General features: G+C 36.3%; 1 pseudogene; it reads left to right on the top strand.

Annotated features, from left to right (window-relative positions):
* Positions 1-1,360: 1,360 nt before the first annotated feature.
* On the top strand, positions 1,361-2,373 carry LOC101710099 (MKI67 FHA domain-interacting nucleolar phosphoprotein-like; annotated as a pseudogene).
* Positions 2,374-13,877: the final 11,504 nt, after the last annotated feature.

Raw genomic sequence — 13,877 nt, 5'->3', positions numbered from 1 at the left:
ATATCTATTTTCTCAAACATTTATCATTCTTTGTGGTCATGATATTCAAAATCTTTTCTTGTATTTTCTTTGAAATATATAGTATATTATCAGTAACTATAGAACATCATAACTTTTTCTCTTATCTAACAGTAACTTAGTACTTATCAAATTTTTCCTTACACCTCTCTCCACCCTGTATACCCTCTGGAAACCACTTTCCTCAGTGTTTGTAGTAGCAGTGTTTACAGGTTTTCTACCCCTCCCCAGACAAACTTTAAAATTGACTTGTATTTCTCTAGGAAAAAAAATTACTGGTATATTTTTCTGTAGACTTCATTAAATTTATAAACTGACATCTTAGGGATGTTGAGTTTTTCCACTCAAGGCCAAGGGATATTTTGCCCCTTTTTTAAAGCTCTCAAGAGTCACTAAAGTTTTCCTTGCTTTCTCATATTATGGGTCACCTTTATTCCTCAGAATGTTATCTTTTTATTATTATGAATGAGATTCTCTCCTCCACAATTCTTGTTTCTCATTATTGTTTATATATTTATGAAGTAATCATTTTATATTTATATTTAACTTACCAAATCTTTTGTTGCTTGTGTTAGTTTTATTACATTTCTCAAGTTGTTCAAATAGGATTCCATATAATATACAAATACAGAAAGTTGTATTTTTCATAATTCTTATACCTATAATTGTTTTGTAGTGTTTGTTTTGTAATTGTATTGATGAATAGCTCCACTACAGTTTCGATAGTCGAGAGAGCAGATAACTCTTTCCTCGCTCTTGAATTTAGCAGGAATGTTTCTTGTTCCCCATTCAAAATTTTAGTATTTACATTAGAATTAATATTTATATGTCATTGACATTTCCTTTATGGGTGTGTATGTATATATTATATCCTCATTATATATACACATATATATTATGCATGAAATGCTCATTATTTTCTTGGTTTTTTTCATTTTGTTTTGTTCTATTTGTTTCATTTTGGTTTTACTTTGTTTTTAGAAAGGGTTGGATTTATGGGGCTGGGTATTTAGCTCAGTGGTGCCGCTGCCTGCCTCTTAAGCACAAGGTCCCGAGTTTAATCCCGGGTACCAAAAAGAAAAAAGAAGAAGAAGAAGAAAGCATTGGACTTATTGAATGCTTGGGTTTCTAGAGCTTTTCATATGACTTTTATCCTTAGACCTATCATAAATTTCATTATATTAATAGAGCCCATAATCATCAATTGCCAAGAATAAATCCCATTTGTCCATGATATATTATTTTGAAGAGGGTATTTGATTCTGCTTACTGACAATTTAAGAGATTTGCAGAGCATTTCCAGGAGCGCCACATGGATCTAGGGTGCTGAGGCGTTCTCAGCATGGCTCTGTTTTCTGGCCCTGCTGTGCCAATTCTGTCTCTGAACCCACAGGAAGGTGCCGAGTTTCAGAAGCAGGTGGCACAGGTTCGGTGTCACCTGACCCAGCAAAAAAACCAAAAGCAAAAAAAAAAAAAAGCCAGAAGAACTTACACCTGGAGTAATCTTTACGGGTCACCTACCCCAGTACGTTCTGAATCCCAGATCAAAGCATATTTCTCCCAATTTGGCAATATTACAAGATTCAGTCTTTCCAGAAGTAAAAGGACTGTGACTAGCCGAGGCAATGCCTTTGTGGAGTTTGCCTCTGAGGATGTTGCCAAGACAGTGGCTGAAACGATGCACAACTACCTCTTCGGTAAAAGACTCCTGGTCTGTCATTTTATGCCCCTAGAAAAGGTACATAAATATCTTTTTAAAGGCTGGCAATTTCCATTTCATCGTCCAATATACCCAGTAGTGAAATGGTATAATCACAAGCAGACACTTCTACAAAAGTTGCAGATGGAAGGTCAATTTAAAAAGAAAAAAAAATTACTAAGGAAGAAATTAATTGCAAAAGGAATTGATTATAATTTTCCTTGATTGGTTTTATCTACTAAGAAAAAAGAGGTTTCAGACAAAAAAGAGATTTCCACAAAAAAGAAAAAGGCTTCAGGCATACCCAAGAAGAAGAAAAGGGTTTTAAAACGGTCTCCTGTCACTCCCGATAAGACCTGTGGATAGCCAGAGGGCCACACCAGTTTAAACACCAACATTTTTTTTTTTTGGTGTCAGGAATCGAGCCCAGGACCTTGCGCTTGTGAGGCAGGCAGTGGAACCACTGAGCTAGATCTCCGGCCCCAACACCAACGTTTTTGGAGAAATGAAAATCTGAAGTGGCTGAAATGAATGATGATAAAGATGGTGAAATAATCTTCAAACAGCCTATATCCAGTGTAAAGGAAATACCAGAGACTCCAACACCCACTCGTTTAGGGAAAAAAAGACAAAGGTGAAGAAAAAGCAAACAGTGATACTGAATGAATTGTGTACTGCATATCTTAAACGAAAATGTGATTCGTTGTAAGGGCTGACTACTGTATTACACTAGCTACAACCAAATCAACCATTAACAAGACTTTCAGAGGCAAAACATACTGGTTGTTTCAGGTCAGTAAGGAAAGCAGTCAGTAATTTTGGCTCATCTGCCCTTGCTGAGATCTGGGGTACATTGCACCCTGCAGTGGATGGGCTCACAGTGCCTTTGTCCTGGTCTCCTACTTTTCTGTTCAGATTCTTTTTAGCTCCCCTTGGCTTACCCTGCTTAAATGTCGCTGTTGACTGCAAGTTGAAGTACTGAAGTGTTGTGGCCTTTTGTCACCAGCAAATAAAGTTCACCAGTCTTGCTTGACCGAGAGAGAGAGAGAGAGAGAGAGAGAGAGAGAGAGAGAGAGAGAGCGATTTGCATCAATATTCATAATCTAAATTGGTCAATAGCTTTCAGCATACTTTATTAGGATTTGGTACCACTGTTATATTTGTTTCATAAAAATAATTTGAATTGTATTTATTTTCCATGCTTTGGAATATTTTAGGTGGCATTGACAACAATAACTTATGTAGGATTATGACTAGTTGTGCTTAATTTTTGATAAACTTTTGTGAAAATATTAAGGACTGATGCATTTCTTTTAGAAATTCTTTAATAAGTCTATTTCTTCAATTCAAATTGGATCTATTAATTTTCCATCTCTATCAGAGTTAGTTTTGATAAATTATTATTTTTCAAAAAACGTGTATTTATCATTTAGGTTTTGAATTTATTTGTGCAATGAAGTCTTCTATTTAAAAAAAAATTTCTCTGTTTTTCCTATTCCTTGGATCTATGTTTTCTCCTTCTTAGTGACATTAACTAGTGGGTAACCTCGTTCATTTTACGGAATTCTCCCCTAGCTCCCTTACTGGGAATTTTGCTCCATCTACGAATTTCACACTGGGAATTTAACCCGTAGTCTTTACACTGAGCTACATCAAAGACCTTTTTTTTTGGTACCGGCGATCGAACTCAGGACATTGCACTTGATAGGAAGGCGCAGTGCAACTGAACTAAATCCCCGGCCTCATCAAAGACCTTTAAATTTTATTTTTTAAATTTTGAGACAAAGTCGCTGTAAGTCACTATGTTGCCCAGGCTGGATTAGGACTTGTGAACCACTAGTCTCAGCCTCCTAGAGTGCTGGAATTACAGACATGGGTCACTATGCCAGGCCCATTTTTTCTCTCTTTAATGTTTCCTTTGTCTTTATCATGCTTCCTTGTATTTTCTTTGGTTTACTCATTATTCATTGCCCAATTTGGGGAGTAGACATTTTAATTTAATAATTTCATTTTGAAATTTTATGATAGAAATATTTAAGACTATATTTAACATCAGTTACTGCTAAAATATATCTTACATATTATTTATTATATGTAGAGCTTCCATTATTGTATTTTTTGTTTTATTAAAACACATTTGCAATTCATGCAGTTTATAGTCATCTTGGGAGTGGCTATATGTACATATTACAGCTTGTTTTTTTTTTTAATCCTCTTCTCCTTCCCTTTTCCCTGCCCCCTCTTCCTCCGGTTCCCCATCCACATTGTTGTACTTGTTGATATTATTTGTCTTAGCTCACGGTATGACATACAGTGTTTATATTAATGGGCGTTATTAGGTTCCTGTATATGGAACATCTTTATTCTTATTTCCTCTTCACCTCCTCCTCACACCTCGCCCTTGTTCTCTTGGACCACTTCCCTATTGCAAGAAATCCATTCCTTTTCGCTTTCTATCCATCCTTTATCATTTTCTTTGTTTGTACTTTGCCTCTTTTAGATATTATATGGCATTTAAGCTTCTGCGTCCGGTTTATTTCACTCAAGATTATATTTTCCAGGTGCATCCACTTTCTTACAAATGTCTCAAATTTGTCATTCTTTATAGCCTTATAACTGAGCAGTATTCCATTATATATACATACCACATTTTCTTTATCCAATCATCTGTTGATGGATATGCAGGCTGCTTCCAGGATTTGGCTATTAGAAATTCTGCTTCCATAAATATTGGTATGCATGTATCACTGTAGTATGATGACTTAAGCTCTTTGGGAAAGATACCTAGCATGGGGATAGCTGGGTCGTATGGAATTTCTAATTTCAGTTGAGAAATCTCCATACTGGTTTCCATGATGGTTGTGCTAACTTGCATTCCCACCAACAATGCAGGAGGGTTCCTATTTCACCACAGCTATGCCAGCATTTGTGATTGTTTGATTTCCTAATGATTGTTGTTCTTTTGGAGTAAGATGGAATCTTAACATTGCTTTAATTTGCATTTCCCATTCTTTAAGTTGTCTCTTCACTCTACTGAGTGATTCTTTTGCTGTATGGAAGCTTTTTGGTCCATTTGTTGATTCTTGCTGCTATTTCTTCAGCGATTGAGGTGTAGAAAATCTTTTCCTACATCTTTGTCTTCAACTGCTTTATCTATTTTACCTTCCAGAAGGTTAAATTTTTCCTTTTTAATGTCTAGATCTTTGATCTATTTTGATTTTAATTTAGTATATGGTGAGAGATAAGGATCCAGTTTCATTATTTTACAAACAGATAGTCAGTTTTCCCAACACCACTTCTTGAATAGTCTATGTTTACTCAAATATAAGATTTGGGCCTCTTCGTCAAAAATCAAGTAGTTCAATATGTCTGGGGAGGTTTCTGTATCCTCAATTTCATTCCACTCATCCATGTGTCTGTTTTTCTTCCACTACCATGCCATTTTTATCACCATTGCTTTGTAGTATAGCTAGAAGTCAGATAGTACAGCTTGAAGTCAGGTATTACTATGACACCTGCTTTGCCCAAAATTATTTTTGCTATTCTGGGTCACTTCTAGCTCCATATGAATTTTAGGATTAAAAGTATACTGATGTTATTTTAAATGGGGTTACATTGAATCTGTAGAAGAGTTTTGGAAGTTTGGTCATTTTGACAATATATGTTCTGTCTATCCAGGAGCAGGAGACAGCTTTTCATTTTCTGATGTCCTCTTCAATCTTCTTCATAGTACTGTAGTTTTCTTTGTAGAGGTCTTTCACTTCCTTGGTTAGGTTAATTCCTAGATATTTCATTTTTCTTGAAATGACTGTGAATGGTATTGTTTTCATAATTTCCTTCTCATCCCATTCATTGTTGATTTACACAAATGCTAAAGACTTTTGTGTGTTGATCTTGTCTCTTGCTACTTTGCTGAAGTTGGGTATTAATTCTAAGAGTCTTTTAGTGGAGTTCTTTGAGTCTTCTACGTAGAGTATCATGTCATCTGCAAATAATGATAATTTGAGTTCTTCTTTTCCTATATGGATCCCTTTTATTTCTTTCTCTTGCCAAATTGCTCTGCTAATGTTTCAAGTGCTGTGTTGAATAGAAGAGGTGATATTGGACATCCTTATCTTGTTCCTGAGTTTAGGGGGAATGATTTTAGATTTTCCCCATTTAGTATGGTGCTGGCTGTTGGTTTCTTATAAATAGCCTTTATCATATTTGGGTATGGTCCTTCTATACCTGTATTTTTCAGGGTTTTTATCATGTAGGGGTGTTGGATTTTGTCAAAAGCCTTTGCTGCATCTATTGATATGATCATGTGGTTTTTCACCTTGCTCCTGTTTATGTGATGTGTTACATTTATTGACTTTCATATGTTGAACCATCCTTGTATCTCTGGGATGAAGCCTACTTGTTCATGAGGTATCAACTTTTTGATAATGTGCTGTATTCTATTTGCCAGTATTTTGTTAAGGATTTTCCATCTTTGTTCATTAAAGGAACTGGCCTATAGTTTTTTGTAGTTGGGTCTTTATCCTATTTGAGGATCAGGGTGATACTGGCTTCCATAAAAAATTTGGGACCTTGGGCCGGGGATTTAGCTCAGTGGTTCTGCCGCCTGCCTCGCAAGTGGAAGGACCCGAGTTCGATCCTCGGTACCAAAAAAAAAAAAAAAAATTTGGGAGCACTCTGTGCCTTTCAATTTCTTTGAAGAGCTTGAGGAATATTGGTAATATAATATCTTTAAAAATTTTATAGAATTCAGCAGTGAACCCATCAGGTCTTGAGCTTCTTTTAGTTGCTAGATTCTTTATGACTGAGTCAATTTAATTGCTTGTTATTGGGTTGTTAAGTATTATGTTTTCTTGGGTTAGTTTTGGTAGTTTGTATGTGTCTAGAAATCTATCCATTTCTTCAAAATTTGCTAATTTGTTGGAATATCACTTTATTTTGGTGAGTCTGGCTAAGGGTTTATCTATTTTATTTATTCTTTCAAAGGTCCAGCTCTTTGATTCATAGTGTATGTGCGGTGGTTTGTGTGGGGGGTTTTGCAGTTTTTTTAGTTTCAATTTCATTGATTTCTGCTCTTTATCATTTTCCTCCTCAATTTTGGTTTGAGGCTGGTTTGTTTTTGTTTCTCATGTATCTTAAGATTTTTCATAAGGTTATTTATTTGGGCTTGCTCTGTTTTCCTTATGTGTGCATTGACTTACATGAATTTTTCTTTTTAGGACTGATTTCATAGTGTCCCGAATGTTTTGTTCAGTTGTACAGTCATTATCATTAATTTCCACAAATTTTAAATTTCTTCTGTGGCCCATTGGTTGTTTAGAATAATGTTGTTAATTTTTCCAGGAGGTTTTGCCTTTTCTGAAATTTCTTCTGTCATTGATTTCTACTTTCATGCACAGCGATCTGATAGTGTGCATGCGGTGACTTCAATTCTTTTATATTAACTTAAGCAGGCTTTAGTATGTGATCTATTTTGGAAAAAGTTCATGTGCTACTGAAAACAGTGCACACTTAGTTGTAGGACATGGAAAACAGTGTATATTTACATTAATTCAATATTTTCAAGGGTGTGGTTCAGCTCTGAAATTTCTTTATTGATTTTTCATTAGTTAATCTATCTCTTTGTGAAAGTGAGGTGTTAAAATCCATACTATGATGGTGTTAGTGTTTATTTGATCTCTTAATGTCTGAAGCTTTTGTTTTATGAAGATAGGTGGTCCTGGATTTGGTGCACTTATATTTATCAATGTTATCTCTTCTTGTTGGATTGTCCCTTAACTACTACGTAGTGATCTTGTCTCTTCTAATCAGTTTTAACTTGAGGTTTACCATGTCTGATATTAGAATTGCTACTCCTGCTTGCTATTGGGGTCCTGGAGCATGAAATCCTATTTTCTATCCTTTAATTTGTAGTCTATGAATATCTTTTTCAATTAGATGAGTTTCTGAAATGCAACAGATTATTGGATTCTGTGTTTTGATCAAGTCGGCCAGTCTGTGTCTTTTGATAAGAGAGTTGAGGCCATTAACATTGAGATATATTACTGAGATGCCTTGGTTATTTACTATCACTGCCTTCTTAATCTGTTTGTGCATCATTTGTATTTCTGGGTTTTTTGTTGTTGTTGTTGTTGTTACCAGGGGATTGAACTCAGGACCTTGTGCCTGTGAGGCAGGTGGCAGCACCTCAGAGCTAAATCCCCAGCCCTGCATTTCTTTTCTTTTTTTTTTTTTTTTTTGCATTTTTGCATTTTTGCATTTTTTGCATTTCTTTTCTTGATGTCTTTGTTTCTATATATTCACTGACCTTGCTAGTTTCCTCTGTGTTTTTAGCTGTGTCTAATTCATTGTTTCTGTCAAGAATATTCTTGAGTATTTTCTCAAAATCTGGTTTAGTACTCATATCTGTCTGAGCTTGTCTTTTTCATGGAAATACCTTATTTCTCCATCTATTTGGAAAGATAGCAATGCTGGCCAAGTTAATCTGGGTTGGAAGTTATTTGCTCTTCATGCTTGAAATACTTCACTCCAAGCTCTTCTGGCCTTCAGTGTTAGTGCTGAAAAGTCTGCTGTGATTCTAATTGGCTTTCCAATTTTTGGTTTTTCACTGGGTGCTTTTAAAATTCTGTTTTTTCACTGAATTTAATAAGGATATTCCTTGGTAAAATTCTCCTTTCACCACAACTGTTTAGTGTTCTAAAGTTCTATAGGTGTCATTTACTTTTTTTTTTTTTTTTTTTTTTTTTTGGCACTGGGGATTGAACTCAGGAGCTTGCACTTGCAAGGCAGGTGGCAGCACCACTGAGCTAAATCTCCAGCCCACTTACTTGCATTTTATACTCTTCTTATATGTGGAAAATTTTCTTCCATAACTTTTGTAATCATGTTAGTGCATCCATCTTTGCTGTCTTCTAGTTTTTCTGTAACTCCAATTAGCCTTACATTAGTAGCTGCTGGATAGTTTTCTCTTGTTCTCTTTTTTCCTTTTTGGTTTCTTTGAGCTCTTTATTGTAATTCACTATTTTGTCCTCAGTATTAGACACTCTGCATTCACACTGATCATTTCTGCAATGTATGAATTCTCTACAGTTTTTTATTTCAGGTATTTCCATCTGACATATTTTGAAAGATTTTATACCCTTGTTGAATCTGTCATTCAAATTTTGAACTTTTTTTTAGCTTGTCCAATTTTTTCCTTATTTCTCCAAAATTCACCATGGGCATAGTGAATATAATTGTTGTAAAATTTTGTTTTATTACCTCTTTTAACTCATCTATTTTCATTATCCCTTCTGAGAACTTTTCATAGATTTCTGCTACCTGGTATTTGTTTTCTTCCCACTTTGTGGCCCCTTCCTCTGCCTTGGGGAAGGGGTTAGATATTTTCTACTTCCTTGTTTCCCCATTCTTCTTATTCTATCTATCTATTTTCTTCTTCTATCTATGGATAGAAGATATATCTTTTTAAAATTATATATGGCTCCCTATTTTCTTCTCTATTTTGGGGGGTGGTTACTGCAGGTTGGAACTAGAGAAAAAGTGTTTGTGGATTATATCAATATTTTTGGGAGGATGTTGCTTCCCTGTGAATAATTTTCAGCTTTATATGTCCAGTGTTAGCATTTTCTCCTTTTGTTCTTTAAGTGATTTTAACTCTGCCCTATGTTTTGCTGAACTAAATTGAACAGATTCAATCTTACCACACTTTCATATGATATTCCTTGCAGTTACTCTTCATCTCTTTGTCTATTCTCTGTGCACACGAAGACAGTTTATTTGTGGTTGCTCTGCAGTGAGGTAGGTGAGGTGGGGTGGGGAGAATAGGAGGTGATTGGATGAGTAGCGTTAAGACACTAAGGGGGAGGTTGGAAGGGGAGACTAGAGGTAGATGAGAAGGTTGATGTGGTTTCTGATTTTATTGGAGTACTTTTAGTTGAGTTGAAGGTTTAAAAGTGAGTTTTCTGAGGAAATTTTGTGGGGGCAAAGGCAAGATATGGGAGAAAGGTGATTCATTTTGTGGTTGAGGAAAGCTATGTGGTTATCTGAACTTTCTTATAGGGAAGACAATAAGCTAGGTAAGATACGGAAGATTCAAAGGCTTAAGATGTGGAGGATAAATGAATTATGCTAGTGAAGAAAGGGGTGAGTGTGGGGGAGCTAAATATGGGGAATTTAAAATCTTAGGAGGAGGAGTTTACATGTTTGGAAAAAGTATAAAGAAATATGTTACTAATATTGTCTGGGAGGTTGAAGTTAAGAAACTAGATAAAGAGCTGAGACTAGGGAGAGAACCCAGATGTCAACTAAATCAGAGCCAATGAAAGAACAAATATACAAGAGTAACAACCTAATAAACACATCCAACCATAACATAACTTCATGTTTCTAAATAAATCAAGAAAGGTACAGAAACAAACGGAAAAAACCCAGTAAGATATCCAGTGCAAACAAAGATTAGATATTCCAATGAGACATTGCATATGTGATTCCTAAGTAGCTTCTTTACCAGAAAGCCTGAGTGCTCACACCCCAGTAACCCCTCTGATACCTCCACCGCAATACTGGTGTTAATTCAGACTCAGAACCCCTTTGCCTGATTACAATCATTGTTACAGAGTCTGATACAGTCCAAGTTCTTGGGTTAGGAACTCTTGCTGTCCCTCTCCCTGGGTGTGATGGTGAATTCAATAGACGAGTTCACTGGCACTAAATTGCCCACTGAGTCAAGATTATTCCTATGCAATTAATTCAACTACAACAGTAATAGACTAATCCATCACAGAAGTGTCTATCAGGGAGAGTTGAGAAATAGTATACCATAAAACCCTGTTTTGGGTCTCCCTTTGGCCTAGAAGAGAAATCCACAGCTATAATGTAAGCATTATAACAACCCAAGTCTTGACCCAGAGTTAATGTGCACTGAATGTGATGGTTGTGTCTTCCCTACTAGTGATAAACAACATTCAACAGTAATTTTATAGAATCAGTTATCTAAAGTACAGGGGATTTGGGACCAGATAATGCCAGAGAGGTAAGAGAAAAGAAAAAGAAAAAAAAAAAGTTGGGTTTTTTTTTTTTTGGCACTGAGGATCGAACTCAGGACTTTGCACTTGCGAGGCAGGCTTGGCACCACTGAGCTAAATCCCCGAACTTGTTTGTTTTTTTAAGTACTCTGCTCTGTGGTATGGGAAGGAGGAAATAGCAGTGGGGCAAGGGATCCTATTGATGTTAGGGAAATGCTATGTAACAGGGAAAACTGGGTACAAAATTATTAGTGGGAAATGGGGATGAGAAAAGACTTGATGATCGATATAAGTATTAGAGATAAAGTTGAAAGGAGACAATTGAAAAGGTGGAGAGAAAAAAGGAAAATTGAGAATGAATGAAACACAGGAGAAAAAGATCAGGTGAAGCAATATGGGTAAAAGTAGAAGGAATATTAGTGGATGAGGTAGAATTCCCTTACCCTCCATAAACTATATTGGGAGAAATAAAAAGACAAGAGCAAGTGAAACACACACAGACATGCTCATAAAAGAAAAAAAAGGTAAAATATTGGAATAAAGGTATGGGGGAAATGTATAGAAGGAAGAAAAAAGTTTTTAAAAATGTAAAGAAGTAAGAAAAATTAAAAATGTAAATTAATACAATCAAAGAAGAGTAAAGAAAGTTTTCTATTGTTTTAGACATGTGACTCCTTTCCTCTAGCTCTGGTAAAGGAGCAGAACTCAGGCCAGGACATATCTTTGTTTGCACTGGAAGTCTAAGGTGGCTGTCTGCCCCCAGAATGATGCTGGTTGTGGAGATCTGCTCACTGTGGGAACATAGCACCAATATGAGCTTCCAATTTTGTGTAACTCAGGCTGAAACTGGGCTCTGACACAGGAGCAGAATCTGTAATCATCAGCCCTTGCCTCTCAACGGGATTCTCCCCAGTCCACTCTCCAGCTGCAGGCAGTCTCCTATGACTGTCCTTCTCTCTGGGAACTTGGCATTGTGAAGCAGCCAAGGGGTTTTTCTTGGATCTAGGTTCAAATACCCTGCCCTTCCCTACAATGGTGTCCCCACCAGTTCCTGCTCCACACAACTGTGTCCTCAGGTACTTGTACCACAGTCATTCACCAACTGTTGGCCGTGGAGACCCACTGGGGAAGCAGTGTCTTGCATTCTTCCTGCTCTCTCCAACTGCATAAGATTCTACCCCGCTGCTGTTGTCAGTGCCATGCAGTCTCCCCTCTGCAGCACACTCTATTTCTTCTATATCACTTAATCGTATTTTCTTCTCTGTCAGTTCCCTCGTGGTTCCCGTGTACCATCCACTCACTTTGGTTCCTCTCCAAGCTATTGTTTTCCAGACTCTAGACACTTTGTCTAGGAGAAACTGAGTTGCTGGCACTCATTCCTCCACCATTTTCTTCACCCCATTATTGTATATTTTAATCCTACAATTTTGGTTTGTATTTTCCCTTTCACTCAGAATTTAGGTGTGTATACATTTTATTTTATTTATTTATTTATTTATTTAATTTTTTTTGGTACCGGGGATCGAACTCGGGTCTTTGTGCTCGCATAGCAGGCAGCAAAACCACTGAGCTAAATCCCCAGCCCTACGTTTTATTTTTAATTGACACATAGTAAACTGTACATATTTATGGGTACAGTGTGACTTTTAACTACATGTATATAATGTTTAATGACCAGATTAGGGTAATTGATATATCTATTATCTCAGACATGATTTCATTGTATTAGAAATATCCAAACTCCTCTCTATTAGTTATTTTGAAACATTGAATTGTTACCAACCATAGTTATTCTACTGTGCTTTAGAATATCAGAAGGTATCTTCCCTATCCAGCTGCATCCCTGTTACCATCAACTATTCCCTCTCCATTCTTCCCTTCCCACAGTCTTCCCAGGTTCTGGTAACCTCTATTTTATTCATTATTGATTTGAGATCAAAGTTTTATCTTCACATATGAGTAAGAACACATGATATTTGTTTTGCTGTGCCTGACTTATTTCACTTACCATAATGTCCTCCAGTTCCACCTTGCTGTAAATGACAGAACTTCATTCTTTTTACCACTGAATAATATTCCAATTTATGCGTGTGTGTGTGCGTATGTGCTCGCATGACTTTTTTTTTATTCTTCTGTCAATGGACACCTCGCTTGAGTCCATATCTTGGCTGTTGTGAATAATGTTGCAATAAACAATCTCAGAGCTTTAATTTTATTTTGTCTAAGAGAACTTTAAAATTTACTATTGGACTTTATTGTGAAATATGATAATACTGGTGGTGTTATACCTTATTGAATTTGATGATTACTTTCTTGTGGCCTGGCATATAGAAAAGTTTTATGACTATTCCTTGGGTATTTAAGAGTGTTTTATCATCCTCTTGTAAAGTTTGATATATGTCTAGAAGATCTAGCTTATGATTATTCAGAATAGGTCTTCTTGGATCTTTTGTCATTTGGCCTACCTTAGACAGTTGTGTTAAACTGTGTTATTAGCATGTTTCTGCATATTCTTCCCTGCATTTCCTATTATTTCTTTTTTTTTTTTCTGTTGTTGTTGTTCTTTTTTTTGGTACCGGGGATCGAACTTGGGACTTGGTGCTTGCGCGGCAGGCGCCAGAACCACTGAGCTAAATCCCCGGCCCATTTCCTATTATTTCTGCTATGAAAGTATATACATGTTATTTACTTAATCAACATTCATAATTGTTTTACTTCAATTTGGAATCATGGATTTCAGCCTTTATAAAGACCAAACATAAGTGGGCAAAAAGGTTGGATAAACACTATAAAAATGGGGCCGGGGATTTAGCTCAGTGGTTTTGCCGCCTGCTGCGCAAGCGTAAGGACCCGAGTTCCATCCCCCGTACCTCCCCCCCCCCAAAACACTATAAAAATGTTATAAGATTTTTGTGAATTTTTACATTTATTAAAGGTAGGAAAAGAAACATATCCTGCAGAGTGAGTGTGGGCAAATTAAAGGTAGGAAAAGAGGTATATTCTGCAAGGTAACAGCAGATCACTATGAGAGAGCACAGTGGCCAAGAGCTTAATAGCAGCCTTCTTTTGTTCTCTCATTCCTCAGGATGACATCAGATCTAGGCCATCCTATCAAAAACATGCTTGAGTTCTTGCAT

The sequence above is a fragment of the Heterocephalus glaber genome, unplaced genomic scaffold, assembly GCF_053883595.1.
Source record: "Heterocephalus glaber isolate CG9 unplaced genomic scaffold, H.glaber_assembly_v1.0 deba00001546, whole genome shotgun sequence".
NCBI lineage: Eukaryota > Metazoa > Chordata > Mammalia > Rodentia > Bathyergidae > Heterocephalus > Heterocephalus glaber.
This window is presented reverse-complemented; position numbering and strand designations above follow the sequence as displayed.